Genomic DNA, 21,974 nt, shown 5'->3' with positions numbered 1-21,974 from the left:
GCTCTGTGCTTTGTGCAACGGACAAATGGGTGCAGTGTGTTGCTCCTCTGTTTGCTCTGTTTGAGGTTCTCTGAGGGGAATGACCTGGTGGGGCAATAAATAGTTGGACTGGATAACTAGTGTTATTTCACCTTAACACTCAGTCTATAGTCAAACAAGCCCAAAGGACACCTATTGAAGAGTACGGGTGCTTAAGGTTTATATCACCTCCGTTAACATCTGCACAGATTGTATCAAAAGGTGTCTAGAATCTGAACTATGCTAAAAAGGACTCATGGTACAGAACAAGTGAAGGAACCTTGGGGAGATAGCAGTGTCTTGTAGCATCCGCTGGCAGTTTCACTTTCCTTATGCAACGAAAGTAACAGCAGCAGTGATACGATCTCATCCTCAATCCATCATAATCAAGGCGATGTAGCGTTTGGGACTCATTCTATGGGATGGAGGTTTCTGGTGGGAGCGGGGACGAGGCCTGCACTCTGGGCATGTTCTGACGGAATCCCCCATCACTGTCGTGCTCTGGCCCTGGTCCGCCTGGCTCGGTCTGGCTGGCTGTTCCCTGGAGTGCTGAGTGACAGCAGTACACAGTGGCCTCTCCGCACGTCCCCCACTTCCTGAGCTACTGCTGGGCTCGGCAGCCTTTGGGAGCTCCACATGGCAGCAGGCTAAGTACACACACAGGAAGAGGTGACATCTGAAACAGCAAATGCTGCAATGGTTTATTTGTCATCTCTTCAACCTGGTGAACGTTTTGAGTGTATCCATTGTGTCCCAGGACCGTCTTATCACACTGGGGCACATGGCAAAGTCCAGCATTCAAAGTCAACATAAATATTTTACTTTTATTTCATGAAACTGCAGAAAAACACTTGTGAATTCCGGTTTGTCCAAAATTTTCTTTGATGCTACAGGAAAGACAATGACAAATATGGCAATTTTTGAAAGAATACAGAGTATTACCAGCTGGCCTATTTATCTGAAATGACAAGCAGCAAAGGATCCTACATATAAGCAACATTTTCAGCCGTAAATGTGCTCTAATACGCTGGTACATTTATCACAACAAAACAGCTACAATGTGATTATTTGTCATGCAAAACTCTTATTTTTAGCTTCAAATCATACAAATGTGCTCGATAAGTCCATAAAAAATCTAATAATGAATCCAAATACTTCCAAGGTATTAATCAGCTTAGCCCAGAATGTTTTTTTCATATAAAAGGAGATGCTTTAGGAGAGCTCAGGGATGAATGTGTAATGAGCTCGAAATAACCTAAAGCCCTTTTTTTCTCTCTCTTTTTCTCCTCTCTGTGTCCTCCCTCCCTCCTCCCCTCTCTGTCTTTTTTTCTCCTCTTTTGGGAAACATGCCTTTCCCAGCTGCACAGCCCCCACAGCGCGAGGCCAGGCCAGGAGCACAGCTGGCCAGACTTGGTGGAGCCAGTCGACAGGCGCATGGAGCGCAGCCCGCCCAGGGCCCGCTTCCTCCGCAAACATGCCCAGGTGTGGGGCCTCTGAGCTGGGCTTCTGATCTCCACCAAACAGCACTGTGTGTGTGCGTGCGTGTGTGTGTGTGTGGGGAGGGACGATGGGATGAGGGATCAAGAAGGCAAAAGGGGAGGAAGAGGAGTGGGGGGGGGGGGGGGGGGGGGGGGGGGGGGTCATGGTGTAGGGGGTGTCCCTGCTGAAGCTGTGTCAACACTGTGTGTTAATGTGTGTGAGTATGTGTATCTGTATCTGCATGTGTTTGTGTTTCGGGAAGTGAGGGGTCACCCCTGGGGGAGACAGTGGGCAACAACAATTACTGCAGCATTGTAGCTAAATTGTGTCTGAATTGTTCGTCCCTGCCCACAGTCAGTCTGTGCCAGGAGAGAAAAGCTTAGAGTGGGTACGTAATTACTGAGCAGTGGTTCATTGGAAAGATGCAACACTGCTTGTTAGCATATAATAGAAAATAAATGATCACCTGCAGGATGAGTACATGCTCGTGCAGAGCTCAGATGGCTGTTTGAAGATAGTAATTCTGGAGAGATTACTGATTACCTTCCACATTTAGCCATATCAGACTAGATTTCTAGATTTCTGCTGAGCTCCTTCAGCTCTGGTCTTAACACACTTAAACAAAAACACACTTGTGAATGTCTCCAGCTCAGGCCACAGAGCTCGCCTGAGTAACTTTCCTATAAATCACTTCATAAATCACTGCACAAATGTATACTTAAACGATTTCAGATTGCTTCGTAACAGTGACATTACCTGTGGCTGATCTGATATGCAACCCCCTCCCTTACCCCGTTTTTTTTACTGTGTTACAACTGATGGTGACCTCACACTGGCCTGGTTGAGATCCAATCCAAGCATTTAACATTATAACCAGATTCTGACGCACACATGGGCCTTCAAATGCATGCACACACACACACACACACACACACACACACACACACACACACACACACACACATGCACACTCACAGGAACAGCTTCCACACGCTGCACCAGATGAAACATAGTGTAACAGGAGGCGTATGAGCTGGGGTCAGATCAGATAAGACGAGGCCAGACAGCCTCAGATAAGCTCTTTGAACAGTTCTATCTGCAGCGTCAGGAAGACGCTCTCCCCTCCAGCCGTTTCACATGATGACTGCTGGCCAGGCGGCTGCTGCTGGCCTGTTTGTGGCCTGGCCCTGCTACTAATTAACTGGGAGAGCCCAGGGCCCTCTGACTGACTGCCTTGTCTCTTGCAATCCCCCCCACTCAGGATTGCTCATGCATGCATGCTAACAGACACTCATGCAAAGACGCGCATAGACAAACTGATTCCTATCTGTTGTGGACCCCAGGAGGATCTTAGATGGTGTAGGTGGCCCTCTTGTGGTAAAGAAAGGAGGCTGTGGAGGGTAGCAAGATATCCTCATGTGCTCCTCTTAATGTTGAGTCTCTCTAAACAAACAACTGTTGCCCTTAAAAGTAAAAGATCACATGTGGGCTCACACGTGGTTGGTGCTTCATACCAAAACTGCTACATAAACTTGAAACTAACAATCACTTTCATTATTGAATAATCTGTCTGTTATTTTTAAGATTAAGCATTTCATCATTTGGTCCCAGCCAGCGGTTCTTGGACCTCAGCTGTTTCCAGGGGGTCTGTGGAAAGAATCTGAAACAGCTCAGATAATTTGAAAAATTAGAAGTAATGATTTCATTTAAAATATACATCTACATATTGAGTGTAACAGCATTCAGCTTCTGTCAAATTAAGTGGTAACACTAGCCACATAAAGACCGACTGTCAACAGTTATTGGAACCACTTTTATATAAAATACAACCACCTTAATGATCGATGTAAAGGAGTGGTGATGTCAGTGAAGCAGCACTTGACTCAGGGCCATGGGGACACATCAGACAAGACAGGTAGGTAACAGCCGATTTAGTCCATCTTAATTTCCCCGAGCCTGTGGTGACATCTTCAAATTGCTTCTTTTGCTGGACTCAAGCACAAAAACCAAAGATTTTAAATTTGCGGTTTTAAAACAGAAAAAACAGCAACAATACCTTGGAGAAGCTGCAATCAGTGAATGTTTGATATTTTTTAATAAAGGATCATTTTCTCTTCATTAATCAGGAAATCATTGGTTTTGTTGTGTGAAGGAACACTATAGGCTCGAACTAAAGAACATTGGCGACAAATCTCACAGTGCTCATGTTGTTGAGTCTTGTGCACTTCATTGTCTAATGTAAGCTTCTGATTACAGTCCAGTCGGAGGTCTGTGCTGTGTTTCAGCAGCGCTCCCCTCCCACAGTGCAGAGGTTAAAGCCCAGTTAACCTCATATGTCCAGGAGCATTCCAGAGGCTGTCAGCTGTTTTTCTCCTGAAGCGTCCCATTGAGGGTCCGGGCCCTGATGCTGGGAAACCTCCCTTTGTATCCCCAAGACAAGGAACAACACAATCAAGGTGTTTGAACAACCACAAAGTGCACATACACACACACACACACACACACACACACACACACACGTGGAGGTGGAGGAGGCTGTGTGAGTGCTGCTGTGACTGGAATCTCACCATGAGTAAGCACAGGTATATTTAGGAGGATCAGCTTGATTTGTGTGTGTGAGTGTGTGTCAATAGGTGTATTTGTGTGTGTTTCAGTTACTGTGTTTGTGTCTACTGGTTGGACTAAAAATGGGGGCTTGCTCACCTGTTCACACACATACACACATACACACACAGTGGACAGAAGGGGAAGCAGCCTGTTTTCACAGGGCCACAGTCACGGTTGAGTGTATATACACACACAAACACACACACACAAACAAACAGACACACACACTGACCTCCACATTTTTTTCCCTGCGTTCACCTGTTTGTTCAGAGGATGCCTGCAGCCTGATCAACTTAAACACAGCGCCAATGTTTCCACGCTACCTGTTTGAACAGCTGAGTGAAGCGTTGACTTTAGCACTTTGCACAATAGTATGGGACTGGTTTGGAAACACACACAGGCCTCCTCCTCCTGTGCTCCCTCTGTTCGCGTGGACTTGCGTGGATGTGATAAACGCTGCCCGGAGACCCACTGAAAGACTTTTTTCCCCCCTTCAAAATAGCTCACTCTGGTCTGATGGAGTACAATAAGAAATCTGGTTTTAAGTGCATGTTTGTGGTCTGCATTGCTTACTATATATGGGCCGTGCCTCCCAGTCCAACATCTAATTATGTGTTGAGGACTGATGGGAAAGGATTACACACACACACACACACACACACACACACACACACACACTCACATCCAGCAGGAATCTGTAATTGTGTGAATGCACTCTGTGGATGTTGGAGTGGATGTCAAGTATGGGAAGCAGTGTGCTATTGAAGGAATGCCCTGGTGCCAGTGAGACTAGGGAGCAGAGCAGCAGACGAGTTGTGGTGGAGCAAAAACAGGGGAGACGGCAGTGTTTATGACACCAAGCTGCATTCCTCCCTGATCTATAGGCAGCTGTGCAGTGGTGGGCATCGTGTGCATTTAGAGGAACACCTACACATGCGTACATACACACACTTAAAAACAAGAGGCAAGATGGTAGAGATGGAGAAGGGTGGTAACTTTTAAAACTTGGACTTTTCTGTCTCATATAGGCAGTGAGGGAGACTATTACAGGCGTAACGCGGCACAGCGGGCTCATCGGCGTCCGTCTGTCGCTGGCCAACCCGTTTTGGGGGTCCGGGCGGAGGGGTTTTGTGGCTGTGGTGCAGCCTGAGGCCTGGCTGGGCTGATTTACAGGCGGCATGGGGACATGTGCTGGGGATACTCCCAGAGCAGCCTGGTGGGGGCCAAAACAGCCACACTGCTGCTGCCTGCACATCTGGAGTCTAGACTCAGTGGCTCTGCCGAGCGCCTCACTCCCTCCCTTCTTCCCTCTCCACATCCACATCCATCCATCCATCCCTCTGCCTCAGCTGCTATGTCCCCCCTCCCACCTTCATCCACTGTTTGTGTAGCTGCCGGGGCTCAGTTGAAATTTAAGATCAGCTCTCACTTTTTCCTCTCTCCCACTCACTTTCCTTCACCCTTGTCTTTCTCCTCTCTCTCTTTCTTACCCAGCCTCCAACACATCTGATGAAGGGCAAAATAGTCCGAAAAAAAATGAACGCACGTCACGGAACGCATGTGGAAGACATCATAGAGGGGATTGTTATTCCTCTCCCTCTGAAAGCCGGAGCCTAAGTGTTCACAGGGGGACCCTCCAGTGATCTTTCAAGGAATCAAGGATCAGGCTCCTGAGCCAAAGAGTGGTCATATAAACATATTGGCTCTGACACACATAATAAACATCAGTGCGATAAACATGATATCTTGCGTACTCACTCTCTCTGTCACACACACACACACACACACACACACACACACACACACACTGCCTTGTTTTAATGGTGGCTCCTGTTGGCTCCTGTCAGGACAAATGTTCCCTGCTCTGCTGAAGACCTTGTAAAGATGAAGACAGCTGTCTGATCTGACACTCCTGTGCTTTATCCTCCCTTCCTTCACCTTCTTACTTCCAACACAAACACATACACATCTTCTCTTACCATTCGTTTTGAACATTTTTCTCACCTCACTTTGTCTCACTAACACAAAGAGATAAAGCTTCTTGTGTCGATTTTTTCTCCTAGTTTTGTCTGATATACATCACATAAGAGAGCACTCATTATCTTTGTATGGGAGCCCATAATGAGTAAAGATAGACATCATACACAATGTGATGAATGAAGCACTCAACTTCGTAAGATAAATGTGTTTTGGTGGGTCGGATGGTCTTGGGAGGTACTTAGGAACTTCTGTGTTTTAGATGAGACATGAATTGTTATGCAAATTATCCACTGTGCCTGATGATGGCTGTTTTAAATCTTATAATTGCTTCATGCATCAGGGTTTGCCCTTGGCACACGAGCACAATCACAATCGTGTCTTCCTTTTAAACAGGGGAAAGCTGTAGCAGAAACAACCTCTGTCAGTGGATCCAGAGAGGCAGGCGTCACTCTAATTTACTGCAGACAAACAGCGACCTCTCTTTCTTTCCATGTTGTCTGATTTCCTCTCCCTGCAATGAACATGAGCTTTTTTTTTACTGCCGTGTTCAACCACTCGCATTCACACCGTGTCATACACTGTGGGATAAATGGCTGCGTTCAACTCTCTGGTGTTAAACAGGTCGTAAAAGTGGCTACGTGATACTCTCCAACAAGGCCTGAACCTGTGCGGCTGCTCGCCTGACTGTCGCCTGCCTGTCTCCCCCTCCCCTCAAATGGAACAAATTATCCAGCTACTTGAGTAAAACAAGGTAATATTCATTTTAGATAGAAGTAAAGAAAGAAAGAAAACATCTGGGTGGCAGTGGTTGGTGTTTGCCTTCTCTGGAAGCCATTAGAACAAACAGTGTTTCTACTTGAAATGGTCTTCTCTCGCTCTCACGTTTCACTCTGGTTTAACCTTGCACATCCTCTCACCACCTGTGTCAGCTCTGGTTCCCAGCCTAGTTTTTTTGTCACAGGACAGATGCAGAGAGTGAGAGTAGGGAGAAAGACATCAGATACAACAGGAGGAAGCTAGCCTGAAAGACAAAGAGAGCACGCAGTCTGAAGTGCTTCAGCTGCCCTCAGCTCGTCAGATTACAGGTGCAAATCCTTGGCGTGGCTCTCACCTGCGTCAAAGCCATGGGGCTTGAGTATCACATATGACAAAGGTCGAGGAGACAGGTTTGCTGCTCTGCAGGAGTCACACTGCTCGAAAGTTCACCATAACTCCCTCAAGTGCCAAGTTGACACTGGCTGATGTGAGAAACAAAAGGTGTTCTCTAAAATACCTCCCATTGGTCACTGACCTTAGCTAAAACTAAAGCTTTATTCAGTGGAGGCTCATAAAAACATTTTTTGACCTTTCCAAACAATGCAGCAGTGATCAAAATGCTACTGTGTACTTTTTTTGCCCCATTGACAGCCACATATAGACCCTAATGTTGAGTGATTTACTGTAAACCAGACTGAGAGGCAGCTGAATGGATTTTGTTATTTCAAGACTAAGTGCTGAATCATATTGTCACAGTGAGACCCAAGTATTGCACAATAAATGTGTGTGTGTGTGTCTAAGAGAGAAGGTGTTTTGTACTCATGAGTCTTCACAGCAGAAGAAAGTTTTTGGTGACCTGTTGTTGCACAATCATCCGCTAGCTGACTGGCTAGGCGTGTGCACTGTTGGTGTGTGTTGAGACCCGCAGATTGGCACAACACTGTGTGTGAATCATCAGGCGTACTGAGGCAGCACCACTGTCTATCTAGCCCTGTCCAACGCCCCACTGGGAGAGGCTCAACAGCAGTGGTGGTGCAGCCAGACTTGTATTAGCTGTGTTTGTACTCAGAGAGTTAGGCAAACACAGGCTTAACATGTTATCCAGCAGCTTAGAATAAACTCTGCCTGGTGATAAAGTCAGGCATGAATAAAAGCCATCAGACTGCTGCAGTAGGTGAGAAGTAACGTGAATATGATCTGACTGCTGATGAAGTAATAAAGTCATAAATGGAGGTGTGAATAGAAACAATTTTACAGGAATAGCATCTGGTTTGATAAAATCGACTAACATCAAGACTAATTAACGTTAAGGTTTTATTAACACCCCTAATGGTTTCATAAATGCCCTTACACTTTTATGCCACAGGAGTTTTTTTTTTTTTTTTTTTTTTGGCATTGCAGTACCAAGATAGGCTACTGAGACAAATTAGCAGCATTGACGCAATACAACATATTCTGCTCTCTGGACCTGTTCGTCTCTCTGTCAAATCACCTAAGGATAACTTCTGCAAAGCAATGGACTCATGAGAATCTTGGGAAATTAAGTTGCTGTTATCCAGTAATTACCACTTGAGGCCACTGTTGAGCAAAAGTTACAGAATCCCCTGTATATGGCCTGTTCAAGGTGGGAATAGAGTGCCAACCTGGATGTCAGCATCACCCCAGTTCCTTCGACAAAAAAACTATGGGATTTTTACATGGGCAGTAAAAAATCTCTGTGACAAACAAAAGTTCATGATAGTTGATACAAAATATAAATAAATACAATCACTAGAAATAAAAAGCTAATGTTAGGCTATAAATGAAGTCATGCGACTACACCGCAGTCGGATTATGCTGGCCTGTTTGGTTCAGTGTTAGCAAGCAATGAAGGGTCAACACTGTGACTGCATGTTTCCACCTTGGAACTTCAGTGACCCAATGACAGTTTCACAAAAACAGATTCAGACAGCCAGGATTTCATATATCATATAACCTAAAAAATTAATCCTGTCAAGGTGCCGGTACGAGGGGCGGGCAAAATAAACCTGAAACCTTGTCAGTGTAGAGAGTGAGAGTTTGCATCAGCACAACCACTAGCACTGTGTCAGCCACTGCCAGTTGTGAGCTAACAGCATAAACAAATAAAATATGCTAACTTCGCTCATTCTGATATCTATGGCAGTCGCCGGTTTTGGTGCAGAACAGACTCGTCATCTGAGTCTGGGTCTGGCTGAGGCTCAAACATGTGGCTGAGGTTACATCCACACTACCACGTTTTTGTTTTAAAACCGTATCAGAAACGATCTGTGTCCATACTAACACACCTGAAAACACATACATTTGTGACTAATCACAGACACAGGACTTGAATGAGCCGGTGTAAACAGGAAGTTGATCATCTACTCTCAGGTATACTCAGCTGATTAGTGACAGAAAATATTACAAACGAGGAACAAAGACAGTTGTAGCGCTAACATGCAGAATTTAACTGAACAACAGCTGCTGGGAAAGAGATAACAAGGTCAGTAACACTTGTAATTCATGTTTTAAGTACTGGTAGCCGAGGCTGATAAGAGCCAATCAGGGAGCGACCGGGTGTGTTTAAGTCATCATTTCCAAAGGTCTCCGTTTTTGCCCATCCAGACTACAACACAACCAGCGTCAGTTTTCACTTTTTATGTGGGAAAACCATGTAAAACAAAATATGAATCATAGCAGCATGTTGTTACATAGTTTAAAGCCTGTCTGGAAGAGAACTTCAACTGCATTATAGTAGGATCTCTAAAAGGGGCTGTGGAATCACTTTAATGTTATATTTTATAACACTAAACTAATGTGCCTTGCCATCAGTGGTAGAAGAATTTAAAATGTAGTATATAAAACAGTGCTTTACATCATTCCAGATTCGTGATAATTTATCTTTCAATAGGTCGGTTTCAAAGTGATCAAATGTGCTCATGTTAAAAACTACTCAGGAATTTATTTGAAACATTTGATCAAATGTTGTTTTGGGTTTGAATGTGTTTGGAGCTGGAGAAAATGAAAGAGTGATATCAGTGGTCATACCCTGTCAGGTAGAACCAGACCAGAACAGTCTCAGTGACAGGTGACTTGTTTTTATAGCACTGACTCAGCTGGATCATTTCAAGGTAAAGATCATTGTTCCAGAGTCTCTGTGACTGTGTCTCTGCACCCTGTGAGCCTGTGTGTGCGTGTGAGGCAGCATGTGCCAAACCAGTCAGTCACAGTGACTGTGTAAAGAGCTTTACTGTGCATCAGTTCCAGTTGTAAACTACTCCACTGTGTTAACCTGGTTTGTAACAAGCTGCCTTAAGAGCATTTTTTACGGCTGTGTTATGACGTCCTGAACGGTCCACTGTCTGCAGGTGGCACTTAACCTTTCGCTCAACTTCTCCAACTGTATCTCTCTCCTTCTCACTCAGGGTCGGTCTCATCTTACGCTGGATTTTCTCTATTCAACATATGAACTGAAACGACCCGTCTCTGTATATATGTGTCTTCTATCATCCACTTATTGTTGCCATCTGTGATCTCACTTAGACTGTGACAGTGAAGCAAACGTTTGCCATGAGATACTTGCCAAACTCACAGTAATGCCTGTAATAACAGGTCTATCACAACAACAACAGCCCGAGACATATTTAAAAAGATTATGGGCTCCTTTCCCTGGGTGTAGGCTGTTGTTTCATGTGCAAAGGCTCTACCATCACCTTGAGAAAATGTGCAAACATAAAGGGTGAAGCTGTCATTTAGTCTTCATGGTTACAGTAGTTTTCAGGACTAAAAATAGGACTGTTGAGGTTGAGCATGTAGTGTGGATGAGACGCTGTTCATGTGTATGAGGCCTCTCTTCCAAGAGCTCGGTGCCTTTGGGAAATAATGAAAAATAAACACAGAGCCTTGATGTTGACTCAGAGATAAGCGATCCACAGGTTATTATTGCACTCCTCTCTCTCCTGCTCTCCCATGGCTTTTGGATGAGTTTATGTAATCTAAGCAGCCCACCCACCCCCCTCCGTACATAACCCCCCTCTGGCCTCCAGGCCAAAGGATGTCAGATGCCACTGTCATGTCTCATTTATACCTATTACTTTGCAGTTAGACGGAAGGTGTTAATGATACTAATCTTCTTGAGCAGAGATTTCTCACCCCAGGTTAGAATCAATTCACGTAACCTGATCAATACAAATCATAAATGGATGCAGTGGTTTATTCTTCAGTGATGCAGTATCCTTTAATTGTGGTTGCGGAGTAGTTATTTGGATCTAAATGTCATGTTTATATCCTAAAGATATGGTACATACAGGGATTTAGGGAAAAACATCTGTTAATGCTCTTACTTGAAAAATTTTCATACAAAATTTAATTAATACTTCTCAGTCTGCTCTTATGATTAAGGTGTTAAACCACTTACTTCAGAGCATATTTTCATGTTCTGTCCCACATAATGCAAATTTTAATGTGAGACATTAAATGCAGAGATTTAAGGGAATTTACAGTTTAGTTTTGTACTTAAAACCATAGATAATTTCAAGTAAAGACTTTTTTTAATCTAAAAAGAGACCCTTGAGTAATACATGGATACCCTACATAAATTTAAATCTATGGCTCACAGAGAGTGGAGGATGGAAAGGCGGATGACAGGGAAAATCCACAAAGAGTTCCTGATTGATGAAAAGGGATTAAGTTATTATGATAGATTAGCCCACACACCTCATATCCATAAATTCACACACCCAGTCAACTACAGCCCAAACAAGCTTTCATGATATTGAAAAGTGCTTTTTGGAAATGTAGGTAAAGTGACATTTTCCTCTGTCCTGCCTGCTGAACCTAATCCATGACCAGTCCTGCCCGCCTGGACTTGCACTACTTGTGAAAATAATCCAAGATGGTGGCGCCCTCTTGTGTGTCAAATTGGTTACTGTGAAAATGATGGAAAAGATTGTTTTTTTAAATTCAAGATTTCTACCAATGTTCTCCGAACAAATGGCTGACTGTGTTTACTGTAACCTGGATAGACAGTAAAAAACAAACAAATCAATGAAAACCTGAAATGAGCCTCTCCATGGCACACATTTTGATTGTCACATTAAGGAAAGCACAGATATGATTTATAATATTTATTACGGCTGCCATCTATTTGATGCGACATGTAAATGTGAGGGGCTCATCAGTTATATTATTTCCCGCTCTGGCAACTCAAAATGTCTGATAGAGAAACCCGGTCCTGCCTACCCGGAGTTCACCTGTGACCGAATAACAACTCAGATATCAATGCGCTGCCGTTCACCGCTAACCTGCCTCACTTTTGACATTAGCTAATTATTGACTTCTTCACGAAAACAGTTACTACACTTATGGAAAATCGTCAGCGACCTGTTCGTGTCGTTTTATTAACACATGAGAGTTGACAAATGCATCGTTAATGGTCGATAGAGGTCGCTGCGGAACAGCGGAAGGTCCTGCGGCAGAGGGTCGACACGGCGGGGTGCAGCACAGGTGTGTGAGCATGTCTCTGTTGACTGTTACAGGGTGCGTAAAGGTTTTTGTGGAAATGTTAAAAATTAATAAATAAATAAGACATAAAACCACTGTGAACAGAAAATGCAGTAGCTAGTGATAAAAGATCACTAGCTACTCCAGAAGCCAGAGTGAGATACACAGGGACCAGCCGCACAGATGTAACGTTAGTGTAAGATTAGTTGAAACCTTGTGCAGGCGGCCTGTGCCTTGCATGCACAGGGGCACTTCCATCAGACTGTAAGTCTGTGAATTTGATATTAATAGATTGTGAGTGTTGTTTGGCGATTCAATAGACTGAATGAATTATAGATGATATGTCCTGGAAAATATTTCTCTAATCTCTGAACAAAACATTAGAGACCCCAGGAGCTCTTTAAGCCTTCCTCCAGTCTGCCTCAAAACATCAAGCCAAAGACAGAGACAGACTGGTGACTGTCACAAAATACTCCCCCTGTTTCTCTGATCCTTTCTCTCTGTGTCTGGCTCACACACAGACACACACAGGTCAGGTGTGTGGATCGGCCAGTTGTTTGATGTAACTGGGACATCGCTGTTACAATAAGGTCATTCACTCACGGCATTATACACTCTTCCTTTTTTTATAGACACCCTGTGACAAACACTAGAGAAGCACTGCCTGATGCAGAGAGTAACTGAGCTGAGCTGTCGAAGCCATGGGTGCACAAGGTAGGATCGATCACTTCAGCTCCTTTTCACATCCTTCACCTACGTAACATTAGCAGTTCTACAATGTAAAAATACCTTTTTTTTCCAACCTAATCAGCAGGTTAATACTGTCACTCAGTCTTAAGCAGTGCTTCACTTTTTTTCTTACATGTTTAACGTGTAAAGTCTTTATCTGCAAACTAACCTATAACTACAACAGTCAAATAAATTAGTCTTAAAAGAAATGTAGTCAACATTCAAAGCTGCACAAGCACAACTTGCATCTTAAAGTACCAATACTTCAAACGTGTACTTAAAGACAGTACTCAAGTGACTGTACATAGTTACTTTCCACTTTTTCTGACCATGTGTAAAATCTGCGATGTAACACATTTGGAAGCTCTTTGTAACTTTCAGTTGCTCACACACCTTTACATTACTCATGCTGTCAAGTCGGCTTGCACTTCATACTAATCATATAATCATACTATCATATTGTCACTTGAATAGAACTGAGCTGTCCTTAATGTTACACCTGTGCTTCTCCTACCATGACAAGTCAGTGTTTGCTGTGGAAAAGGCTCATCCCCTGCAGATTTCATATTTTCAAAATGTGTCTAAACTCACTCTGTAAATGCTTCTGTCCATATATGTTTGATTCAATTCAAAATAATAATCTGTGATATGATTATTTCTTTACAGTAAACTTGTTATCAGTATACAGTATGTTGTTGTAAGTTGCACAAATTATGATCAGATAGCTCATTGTGTGTAACACATCGCTGCTCAGCCTCTACATGTCCAGGATTGTTATAAATTCACCTCCTCTCAGCAGTAGATTTCTTTTGTGCACCCTGAGCTCACAGTGTGTTGAACACAAGGTTGTGTCTCCTCTGTTGGTGTGCCCCCCCCCCCCCCCCCCCCCCGGTCCCTCCTATCCATCCATCTGTGCTCCTCACTCTCTGACTTTGTCTCTCCTCTGAGTGTGTTCAGCCATATTGTGGTTTGAAGTGTTTCTGCTTCTAATGAGCCAATTGTTCTTGTGTTTTGTTCCCCTAGGGGAGCGTTGTGTAGCTAACAACATTCTGCTCACAACCATTTTAAAACATATTCACTGCACCGGGGAGGGATTGAGGCCAACAAAACAATAATGCCTTGGAGCATGTACAAAATGAAAAATGTGTTAATGACACACACACTAGCGAAGTGACAGCGCATTCTTTTCCTGTCAATTAGACCTTGGTTATTCAAAAGCAATTTGCAACTCCCTGCAGAGCAAAATGTGTGCCATCTCCCAGGCCTTACTCTGTGATTGTGTAAGTGACGCGCTCATTCCATTTGTCTGTGTGCGTCCTAGTTTGAGACATAGAAGTAATATTAAGGTTAGACACAACCCGCAGTACTCTATCCACACAATGTTGTGAAAACAGAGAGAAGTATAGATCTATTCTGAGGTGTGTGTGTGTGTGTCTGTGTGTGTGTATATATTTCTTTCCATGTTCCCATGACCATGTACAAGGGGTATTGATACAACTGGCATTCAAACCCCTGATTAATTGCCATGACATTTGGCTGTTCTCAGTAAATGCCATATCCCATGCTGAGTGCTTGGTTAATGGATGTCTGCCCATTGCAGCCCCGGACCGGGCGCTTTCTCCTCCTGTTTTGCCTCCCCTCTCTTTTCCTCCCTCTGCAGCTCTGATGTCCAAGCTCCCGACAGTTTTGTCCAGAGTGGGCTTGCCGTACAAAGGCTCAGCCTCCCCTCTATTTCTGACAGCACCAGTTCAAAGGTAGCTTAAGGTTGTGTCCTCTCCCTTCTTCACTTTAATCTACAGTAAATGTGTTATGATAAGAGCTGGGAAAGAGCTCTACCTTCAAGTGGGTATACCCCTAAGACCTAATTTCAGTTTGTCTCTATATCTCTAAGAAGGAGGAAAAAAAAAAGATATGAAGAATTAGCTTTCGTCCTCAAGTGAATTAGTTTGCTCTATCTTAATGAGGTTTGCCATGTCAGAGGGAACAGTTCAGAGCCTGCATGCTAAACAGACTGAAATTGGAATAGAGTATTAGCTCCTTAACTGCAAAAATACCTTCTCTCTCTCGCTCTAATTCCAACACTGCCACGCAATTACCCTTATACACAATTTTATCTTGTCACTTCCAAATGGGAATAGAAGACCAAGCAGAGGAGAAATCATCTTGTTTTTTTACTTTCTTTTTTTCTTTGTGGAAAACTAATTCCAAAATCTAATTAACTGCAGAAAAACATGTCACCAGTTTGGCTGGAAACATCGTATGTAGTTATGCAAATGGACCCAAGGATTGTAGAATGTGATTTGACAGAATCTCATTCTGGATGGTGCGAGGCCAGATAGAAAGATTATTCAGCCGTATCTGAGCGGAGGCAAACAGGAAGCGATGAGCCTGGTAATTTATTGTGTTGGTATTTCTCCTGTTTGACATCAGACAGCTCATTAAGAGGCGAGGTGTCACCCGGCCGGACAGAAAGACAGACAGGAGCACTTCTCTAATGGGCCCTCCTCTGCTCTGTCTGCATCAGCTCTTTCCTGCCTTTTGCGTTGCTGGCTTAATCTCTGACTTTTTTAATATGAGGTGCCAAATAAGATTTTACACAATTCATCATTTCCCTTCTCAGGGGGGAGAGGAGAGATGCTATTTCATCCTCCCACTTGTCTTAGGTCTGCTTACAGGGCTGTTTCTGGGCAGCTATTCAAAGAGGGCGAAAGGGCTGAGATAAGGAGCAGAGGTCTGTCTTACATTTTTTACGACATGATAGAGAGACAATGGTCTCTTTTAAACCTGCTATATTGAACTTGAGAATCTGCTATATTGCTCTATAGATGCCGGCTTTGCTTGTTTACACTGAACTGCAGAAAGTACTCCCCAGTGTGTGATTTTAAATCGCAGGCCCGTGTTCTGGAGTCAGAGGCATGATGTGAACACAACTGCGTCAATGTCTGTCCCACCGTGCCGGCTCTCCTTTTCACACACACATTGATTCGGCTCTGTGACTGCCTCCGCTGCCAGCACAACATTCCCGCCTTGAACAGGCTGTACACAAGGACCTAATGAATGCTGCTGTGTTGTGACAGTCTGCTGTGCAGGTGTCATTCTGCTGTAGCTGGCTGCTGATACTGTTGGCTGGGAGTGGTCCATATGCTGTGAGAGTGCTGAAACTTAATTAACATTTGTGTCTGCTAGAGGGTACATGATCAAATGCACACACACAGCGAGGATATTAAACTGGCTATTCTAACTACAGCCCTCTTAACTCCATGACCAACCTAAATCTAGTACTAATCTAAAACCACAAATCTGAGGTCACAGCCTAAGCCTAAGATGTGCAGGCAAGCAAAGCATCTTTTTTTTCTCCCAAGTATAAAAACAAGCACAAATTCACACACTGTGAGAATGTGCCCCTGCAGTAATGACCGTTGGTTACGATGTCAGTCCCTACATCGCACTCTTCAGTAGCCCTCCTCACACCCTGACGGCTCCTGATTGCATGTCAGTGAGTGTTTGTTTGCAGACACAGAGAGCCATACAAAAAAGAAGCGAGGTCCACTCCGGTACAAACAAGTCATTAATTATTGAGGACACCAAACACGACTGCTTGCTAATCTACATAGCCGTTTAAAGCCCCTTGATTTATAATTCAGACCCTTTTCTCACTCCAGTAAGTGCTGAGATTGGAGGCTGCGCTGGAGGGCACTTGGACCGTCACTGAGGCAAGGTGTGTGTGTATTTTCAGTGAGGGTCCTGTGAGACTCTGCATGCAAAGCTGTGTGCTGCAGGAATAGCTGTCTGAGTGCAGGAAAGCATGTGCTGATGGGTATTAAAATACACAAAAAGATGCGCATGTGCACCAGGCAAGTTCAAACAAATGTTCATTTAATTATGTTGTAAAATTCACCCCTGTTATCAAGTAATTCAACTCCTCTGTGTTTCCGCCCTCACAATGCTTTTAAGTGATTACAAATGTATTTGTGCTAAAAACACTGGGGTGCCTTGTTAGACAAACCCACAAGCGTTTCTTATTTAATACGTGTGGCAGATATTACACTGAGTGCTGTACATTAGGAATGCAAATAACATGGTGTCAAAGGGGTTTTAGTTAATTAGCTGGAAATGTGATGCTGGCTCTGGCCCATAGCGGCTTGTGTTCCTTGGGACCGTAGACCTCAACGGGGGGCTACTCTTTGATCTGTGGATCCCATGGTTTGCGAACAGTTCCCCAACCTTTGCACTGCTGCCGCTCATGCACAGATGGGAAGGATCTTTTCTGCTCTTTTTTTTTTACCATAACTCTGCTGTGAGTGAATGCACAAGCATGTTAAGATGAATAACTTTTCAGGAGTGACATTGGTAGTTTGTGTTTATCATCTATAGAATATTTTTCTTCTAGTTCAACAACATAGAAAAAATGTATATCTGGGATCCAACAGCATTTCAAGATGGTTTCAGTTCTTTCAGCAAATAATCAATTCGTCATGAAATGTGACATTCTGCTCATTATACACAATTTCTATTTGGTGCTTCCAAAAGTGCAACAGCTCTAATTATGTGACTTGTAAAAGGTAACTGAGTTGATTCTTTCAACATTAACTAAATGCATGTGAGCATCACAACAAAGCACAATTTCAAAGGCTGACATTTATTTCCAAGGCCAAACTCTGGCTTCAAAAGATGACGACTCAGTATAGGCAGATACATAAAAGAACAGAAACACCTCACAGTTTTCAGGATTACTATTTCAGTGATAAGACTGAGATATTATTAATCAACTTTCTAAATTAATGCAGTTGTCTCTTCAACCTCAAAGTGATGTATCATTACTTTTTTACAGTCTTGATGCACAGTGGAACATTTATTCCTACCAGACCTGAGTACACCTCCCCCTGCTGGCTGATGATCACACAACATGGGCTCCTTGGTGAGGCTGGCAGGGTGTCCCAGTTCTAATTACTATGTGTTAATGCACCATGTACTAATGTTGACAGCACACTGTTTGGCAGAAAGAGTACACAAGAAATCAATGCAGTGTACTGTTTTGTACTAACAAGGAACAAGCCATGTGGGACGCCAGTCAAGCTGCAGCTTGGGAACAAATTTTTTAAAAATGAAAACTTGAACTTCATGGATGAAAATTATATTTTCAGATATTTTGATTTGTGAAGTGCAGATGTGACTAATAACATCGCTAATGGCTGTGTTACTGTTTCCTCAGTTCCGCGGCTCTGATATTGGGTTGATAGTCACACACACACTTCAAAGAAACGGAGCCATTATAAATGTTATTAGTAACACCAGAGCTCATCCTTCTGTGACAATGTACTCTGTGAAAAAAGTTTATTTTTTCACTTTACTCCAGCTGTCAGCTGCTCTCTTATGTCTCTTATGCACTGAATTGTGTGAGAACTGTGGCCAACATTATCACATTAAAATATTAGTATGCATGGTGTCAATATTAAGTAGTAATTAAGTTTGGCACTTCTCCAGGGTGAAGGCACTACATGCTCAAAGTGCCGTATAAGATGTGGAAAAATTAGATATATGTAACTGGGGCACCATATTGGCCCTTCATATTATACCTCCGCGCTGGTGACAGCCAACACCACAGGCAGTATGTTTTAGGGTTGTCCATCCGTCCACCATCCCATTTTTTTGAACGCAATAGTCAGAGGGTCAAAGGTCAAAGTCACTGTGACCTCATAAAACACATTTTTGGCCATAACTAATGAATTCATAAACTAATTATGACACAAACACAAATATATAATTGGATAAAATGATGAAGTGATGAAATTCTATATCCAAATGGTCAAAGGTCAATGTCACTGTGACATCATAATGTTCTGCAAAAACCCTTATTGCCATTATTCAAGATTATTAAGTAACTCAGGAAGGGGAGATTGTGACCGTGGATATTTCCTGAAATCTGGCTGATTGGCGGAGTCACACAACCACGAGTTGGTGATTGTAGTGTTTCCTTAGCTTTGTCTCTGTCTCCATATCTGTCTTTGATTTTATTTGTCCTCGTCATTCCCAGAGTTTCTGAATAAGAACTAGGAAAACGTCCTCACACTGCAAGCTGTCTCAGGAAAGTGCTGGAGAAAAATCTGCAGTCTGCAGTACAATTAAACAGGATAAACCCTCTCTCACACACGCTCTGTTGGAGATTTTATGTTTTATTGCAAGCTTTTAGTCATAGACTTACTCAGACATTCTTCAGTTTGAAAAATGTCCATGACCAAAAGCTTGGCAATTAAATTTGAAATCTTCGATGGAAGAAACTTTGCTGAAGTCTCTATTCTTTTTAATTGTACCATTCAGAGTTGTTGGACGCTAATGAATGAATTATAACTTCACCTCAGGATATGGAACCAATTGCTGGAAAATGATGGTCGTCCATAACTGACTTATTAACAATTTATATTTTCAAAGGGAGCGTGTGATGTGACAGTGACAGGAGAGATTAAATAAAAAATAGGAGAATACATTAGACTTGACAGGACAATGTGTGGCGTGTATCATCGCTGGGATGTAATGATGTTGGGGTGTAAAGCTCATCTATGCCTGGCATTCTGACGACCCTCTGCACCATGGGACCGAGAGTGGAGCAAACTTGGTCCAGCAGCAATGAGCACAGCTGCAGAATTCAATGTTCTGATGAACTATTTGCATTTGTAATTAGCCAAGAAAGCTGTCCTCTGGACATATGTTTAATCCTCTGATGTTTGTGTGTCTTGTTTGTGTGCAAGCATTGTCTTTTAACACACACTGAACACATGTTTATAGTCAGGGTTGCACATAAGTTTTTTGCTCTGGTTCTTAAAGGAGAACCTGGCGGTGTTGCGCTCACCCTTTACGTGGTACGATTATCCTACAAGCTGTCGCCATCACTATCCTGCTCACTGCTCTCCTCACTATCTTCCTCTCTTCCAAACATGGTAGATGATGATGAGTAGGCGTACTTGTTTCTCCCTGACTGAGCCTGCAATTAGCTGTTTGCATCCGTAAGTCAACAATTGGCTAAAGTCTCTGTTGTCATCTCAGACAAGTGGATGTGCATCAGGGACCAAGTTGACCAAGTCATAAACAGGTGAAACTGCCAAATGATTTCCTGCTTGTTTTGAATGTATCCATTCGCTTACAGTGGAGTCTCTGTCAACAGACAAGCTGGCCTCATATTTCTCAGGGATGTTGTTAAGTGTTGTGTTGCCAAATCTGGGGATGTCTTGAATGTATTGAGGCCAAGATTAATCAAAAATTAAAAACTGATCACATGACTCGAGGGATTCTTATCAGCTTCTTTCTGCAGTCTTTTCAGCACCAGCATTTAAAACAGACTTTTTCCTGTACTTGCCCTCACTGCCGGTGTCAGCTGTTCAGTAGCCACCATGAGCTCATCTTCACATTCACCACTGGTCAAATTCTCTTGCCGGAGCCTGAGGGAGGTGAACTGTAAAATGTCTTCAGTGTCAAGCGTGTCAGCTGGAAACATCAAAAATGCTCTTTGCAGATATGTTTTTTGGTCACAGTCATCACTTGTATTTAAAGGCTACAGTCTCTCGTCTCCATGCAGACCATCTAACGTTGTGTTTCCTAGTTTCACAGAGGAAATGCCACTCTCATCACAGATCTTCATTAGCTGTTCTGTTCTTTTTGCACCAACTTTCTGTAAGTAAAAGCTTAGCAACATGACAACAGAGCAATTAAATTCTCACAGTATGGAGCCATGTGATCAGCTGATTTGGCACAGTTCTCAATGGTGTGGATCATTCACAAAATATGCACGAGGGAATCCCCGATTGCCACCATCTGATACAATTTGGGAATGACCCTGTTGTACAGTCCAACAGTGACTGCAGCTCCATCTGTGCAAACCAAGCCCGTTCACTATGTCCTCTGCCATAAGATTCACACCTAAATTAATGAGTGTAGGGAAATCTGAGGTAGACTCTCAGTTGCTAGACACAAACACAATTTACAGAATTTCCTGCTTCACTTTTGTTATGTCATTTGATCCATCAAAGAGCACATCCCAAGTTCAGCCGCCTTCACTTTTTCACTCAATTCAAAATTAATTTAGTGTGTAGTGCACAGTTTTTATTTTTTCACTGCATATTTTGCACCACATCTCTGCACAGTTGTCATTTGATTGGAGGTAGGCTACCTCCTGCAGCCACTTCTCAGTCAATTCACATTTTTATGTCTCCCTGTTTTTCAGGTTGTACTTCTGTCTGTTCATCCATATGTACTTACTTCCCAATATCATGAGCACGATATCTCAGTAACACCTTGAGGTAATTTCTTCAAATTTGGTACAAAAATTCACCTCCACTCAAGAATGAACTGAGTCAAGGTCCCAGTTTTGGCCTCATGAATGCAACATCTCAGGAACCACTTGAGGAAATTTCTTCAGATATGACACAAACATTCACCTGGACTCAGAGATAAACTGGTTAGAATTTGGTGGTCAAAGGTCGAGGTTACTGTGACCTCACAAAACATAAGCCAACATTGGCCTAAGTCAAGAATTTACACACTAATTAACTGAACTGGACCGGTTGAATTCTAGATTATGTTCAAGTTCAGTCTGGTGTTTCTTTGAAGGTGGTGGAATACCAAAGTAATTACTTAATATGGCTTCATTTTGATGAATGGATGAAAATCCTAAAACCAGAGAAAAAAAGTTAAATTCTTTTATTTCATTTTAAAAGGTTGTGCTTATGTATTTGCAGTCACCCTGGCAATTCTCTGTGTCTTTCTATTATCTGTGTGTCCATCTATGCTTAAACTGTTTTTTTGTACATGTGTCTCTTGAAAAAGAGATCCAATACTACCTGTTTAAATAGAGGATTTAAATAAAAAACTGTGTCCCAAATATGCCAAAAATGTTGGTCCACATGACACAA

General features: G+C 43.0%; 1 protein-coding gene across 1 annotated transcript in view; it reads left to right on the top strand.

The window, feature by feature from the left end:
* Positions 1–12,048: 12,048 nt before the first annotated feature.
* The window catches only part of sulf2a (sulfatase 2a), a 44,586-nt gene continuing 34,660 nt past the window's right edge, over positions 12,049–21,974 (top strand). The window contains exons 1-2 of the mRNA XM_071493370.1: positions 12,049–12,345; positions 12,975–13,056. The gene's annotated coding sequence lies outside the window, so the exon portion shown is untranslated. The remainder of the gene's footprint in view (positions 12,346–12,974; positions 13,057–21,974) is intronic.

The sequence above is a fragment of the Trachinotus anak genome, unplaced genomic scaffold (genome assembly GCF_046630095.1).
Source record: "Trachinotus anak isolate AG129_WGS33_773 ecotype Australia unplaced genomic scaffold, CSIRO_AGI_Tana_v1 ptg000013l, whole genome shotgun sequence".
NCBI lineage: Eukaryota > Metazoa > Chordata > Actinopteri > Carangiformes > Carangidae > Trachinotus > Trachinotus anak.
Note: the sequence above shows the minus strand (reverse complement) of the source record. Positions and strands in the feature narration are given on the sequence as shown.